The sequence below is a fragment of the Alosa sapidissima genome, chromosome 23 (assembly GCF_018492685.1).
Source record: "Alosa sapidissima isolate fAloSap1 chromosome 23, fAloSap1.pri, whole genome shotgun sequence".
In the NCBI taxonomy this organism is placed as follows: domain Eukaryota; kingdom Metazoa; phylum Chordata; class Actinopteri; order Clupeiformes; family Clupeidae; genus Alosa; species Alosa sapidissima.
The window spans coordinates 21,916,964-21,921,708 of record NC_055979.1 but is presented as its reverse complement, the minus strand read 5'-3'; positions in this window follow the sequence as shown (position 1 = coordinate 21,921,708).

Sequence of the window (4,745 nt, the reverse complement as noted above, 5' to 3'; positions counted from 1 at the left end):
TGTAATCAGGATTCTTTGGTCTTTGCTATTTATAGACCATTAACAGTGATACGACTCCTTCATTCTCATCTTACTGTGGCACAAGCAACAGGCATACTTGTCTTCTGGTGTCTATCCCTATTCTAGACGTAGAGAACATTCTGGAATAAAGAGCTTTAGATACAGTGACCGGCACAGTAACAGGTCACTCTCTATGACACACTGGAAAGAGAGTCGGAAGAAAGACCTGTCTACACCTAAGCATGCTAAACAAGGGATTGAGGAGAAGGTTGAGGTGGGTCAAGTCTGTCATTTGGAAACATGAAACATAAGCTTTCCTACTTTGTTGGTGACAATTTGGCTAAATGGTGTTGCTCTAAGTTGGAACACAATCTCTCTCTCTCTCTCTCTCTCTCTCTCTCTCTCTCTCTCTCTCTCTCCATATGTCTAAGGCTCTATCTCTTTTTCACTTTTGTGGATAACAAATTATGGCATACATAGCCTATACTGTAATCAATGGCTTTGTCAATCAATTCAGACTTGAAAACAATTCACAATACACATGAATTGGACATATTAACAATAAAAGATAACTTGAAATCTACTACAATAATACAAAAAATAATGTTCACTATTTATTACTATTTATCTCATGAATGGAAATTTGATTGTTAAATAAGTTTAGGTAATAGTTACTGTTAACAAACAATGAATATTCACCATTTTCAGTCATTATTACTAAATTGTCTGTAAACTTGGTTGTAAACTTTATTATTTGACTATAAGCATTAGGCTTCAGATAGATGGGCTAGATATTAGTAAGACTTTGGTAATGTTGTTAATGAGTTTGTACCCCACTATATATACAACGGGGAAAATAAGTATTGAACACGTCAAGACATTAGTATTGACTTAGGTAATCCACACATAAAAAAATCCAAACATTAATGTCCGGAACGTACGGAACAAGCTTGAATCTATAAGCAGTTAGAGAGTAATTATCCCTCCTATCTGTGCAAATTAATATAAGATGGGTTAGTACATATTGATGGGCTATAAAAAGGTTTTTTGTTACCAAGGTGTCACACAAGAAACATGATGGGTAAAAGCAAAGAGCTCTCCCAAGACCTTCGCAGCCTTATTGTTGCAAAACATATCAATGGAACTGGTTACAGATGCATTTTAAAACATCAGAATCATCCAGTAAGCAATATTGGAGCCATTATCTGCAAGTGGAAGGAACATAACTGCATCATCAACCGGCCATGCACAGGATCTCCTCGCAAGATTTCTGACCAGGAAGTCAGAAGGCTAGTCAGAAGAGTAGCCCAAGAGCCAGGGACCACTCGGAGAAAGCTCCAGAAAGACTCGGAGGCAGCAGATACAATTGTTACAGAGACAATCATAGGTAATGCGCTCCACTGCCATGGCCTCTATGCACACTCACCCTGCATCTGACTCTATTACGGAAAATAAAACATGTCGAAGCTCATTGAAAGTTCAGGCGAGAGCAAAATTGAACTTTTTGGATGTCATTCTACACATCATATTTGGAGGAGAAATGGCACTGTGCATCACCCTAAAAATACCATACCAACAGTGAGGTTTGGAGGTGGAGGCATCATGGTGTGGGGCTGTTTTTCATCTCATGGTACTGGCAGACTTCATAAAGTTGAAGGAAAGATGAATGGAGTCATTTTGTTCCGGGAGAATCTTGACCTTCCAGTAGGACAATGATCCAAAGCATTCAGCAAAGGAAACTCTCAATTGGTTTCAGAGAAGGGAAATCAAGGCCCTGACCTTGAATCCAATTGAACAGTTTTGGAAATTAACTAAAGATCAGGATTCACAAGAGGGACCCCTGGAATTTTCAATATTAAAAGACTATCTGTTTAAAAGAATAGGCCAAAATCACACCTGAATAATGCGACTGATTAGTTTCATCATACAGGAAATGCCTTGAAGCTGTCATTACAAATAAAGGCTTTTCTACAAAGTATTTGAGAAATTTCAGTAGGCGTGTTCAATACTTTTTTCCTGTGTCATTCCACTTTTTTACTCATAACTCTACTTATGGACAATAATGTTTGGATTTTGTCATGGGTGGATTATCTGAGTTAATACTAATGTCTGGTGAAAATTTCATGCAAATAGCCTCATTGGAAGTATACTTACTGAAAAAAATGTTGACATGTTCAATACTTATTTTCCCTGCTGTATAGCTATTGTAAAGCTGATGTTTTGTAAATAGTGGTAAATGAGTACTGTGTAGTGTATCTATCAACATGATTTTCAATGGTCAACATTGCAAGTGATGTTCACAATAGTGATTGGTTAAGTATACACATTTCCGCACCCCCAATGAAATGTTGAATTAGTGCATTATTGGTGCACTATACAGTTGATTGACATAATCAAGTTAGAATAGATAAATATGATCAAGACAACAAAGCAGTAACAAAATCTTTATTGCAAAATGGCATTAAGATAATAGCTTCAAGATTAATTGCAGCAAATAACTGTTTCAAGCAGTTGGCAAGATTTTGTTTGATCATATTCACTGAAACTATGCTCCAACAGAACAACATAAATCAGCCGGTTTTAGAAAAAAACCTGCACTTCTGCCTCCACCTAGAGCCTGTTATTTGTTTTGCAAAAATCCACAGCTCCCGGTTCTTCCGGTCCAGTCAGAGCAGGGCTGTGTGAGATCTGACTGTCAATCACAGTCTGGTGCAGTTTGGTGCGCACTGACGAACACAAACTCAATTAGAGGGTGCTCGGTGGTAGTGGGGGAGGGCATGAGAGTTGTAAACATTCAAAATTTTGGCTAAGTCCCCTCAATCTGTCAGACTTGCCAACTGCAGCTTTAATTCCAACCAAGGTGTTTATATTTATTATAGAGTAGGCTATTTGTATTCCAAATGAGGCATAAATCTGTATATATCTGTATTCCCATGTACATGTGGATACTGGGAAACAGTTTATATGCATTTATGAATCCAGAGAGAACACACAAACACAACTTACCCCTTGTGCTTCCCAGTTCCCAAGCAATCGGAGGTTTCAAACAAGGACTACGGTCACAATTATGTGATTAGAAAGTTCGCGAAACGAGAGTTCCGCACTATGATGCGACAATTTCTCTCAGAGATTTTCCCCATAGACTGTATTTAGAACACTGAAACTATAGATAATTTGCGTAGAATTCTAGAAGGAACCAGGAAAATAATTCACTCCTCAACAGGTTAAAAAGCTCTTATCACCCAGAGAGAAGAAATACTCTTTTTTGATTGGCCTGGCGGGGTGGCTTTTAATTCTGAATAACAGGACACCTATGAAGTAGATCTGGTAAAAAAAGTTTAATCGCCGTTCCATATCAATGCTTATGAATGGTAACTATAACAATGATAGTAGGACGACGGTTGTTTGTTATTTATTTGACAATTGTTGTCTTTGATGGATGAGTAATGATGAGAGATTCTTAATCTGATAAATGATAGAATAACACAGAGAAATGTGATGAGGTATCCACATACAGTATATTTTGACATTGATGGTGCACCTTAAAATGCCCTTATATCTCCAGATTTTGAATAATGTATGTATTTTAAAATATTGTTGCATTTCTGAGTTATTGTGTTATCTTACTTTTGTAATCCCATTATGTATTCCACTGTTTATCTGTGATACAGTGTGGCATTTTAACATTCACTTTGCTCCTTTATACAGTAGATCTCAAAATGAATGTAACTTAATTCCTTATAATTATATGATTAATTAGTCCTTATAACTAATTAATCATAAATTAATCACAAAACTTTAGACTTTGTGCTATAGGTTTTTAAACAAATGGGATTTATCATATATCATATCATATCATATCATATATCATATCGTTAGTATAATATTAGTTTGACTAACTGAAGCCTTGGACTACTAAGATTACCAAGAACATACTTAAAATATATACTTATAGGTCACTGCATGAATATGCGAAAGGAAACACAATCTGGGGACGTAGTTCCTTTTTATTATACAGAGTGAGACAGTTGCTCTGATAAAGACAAACACAGACAGTGAGAGAAAAGCCACAGTAAAAACAGGTAGGCTGTGTAAAAGACAAATTCAATAAATGAAATAGAGAGAGTGAATACAATTCTTCACAAAAACAACACAACAACTGAATTGTGCACAAAAATTGCTACAAGCAAGAATAAGACGCCCATGATGTATAGTTGTATAGTGCTTCACTTTCAAGATTCAAGAATTTTATTTTCATTGTGCAAACACAACAAAATTGCTGTTGTGTCAATTTAAATGGTGCGTTAAAGAATTCATACTTTTAAAAATAAATAAGACAACAATAATAAATATAAAAGATTATTAAAAAGTACAGAATCTGATTAAGTAAAAGTACAGTATTGCACACACTCCATGATAGCAGCACAACAGTCCTGTCAGACTGAGATGTGTGAATTCAGTAGTGCCACAGCTTTTGGGAAGAAACCATTTTTTAATCTGCACATGTTTAAGCATGTAGGCATTTATCTGAAGTGCTTGCACGATGGGAGAAAGAGATTTTGTCCTGGGAGTGTAACATCTCTCGTGATGTTTTTAACTCACTTTGTTGGGCCTTACCCTCCACTGCTGAGATGCTATCAGTCTAGGAGAAACCCTCTGTGATGGTGTCTCCCAGGAACCCTAAGCTAAAGAGGCTCTTTCCACAGACAGTCTTTTTCTGTTGGTGGTTTGGGCTACTGTATTCT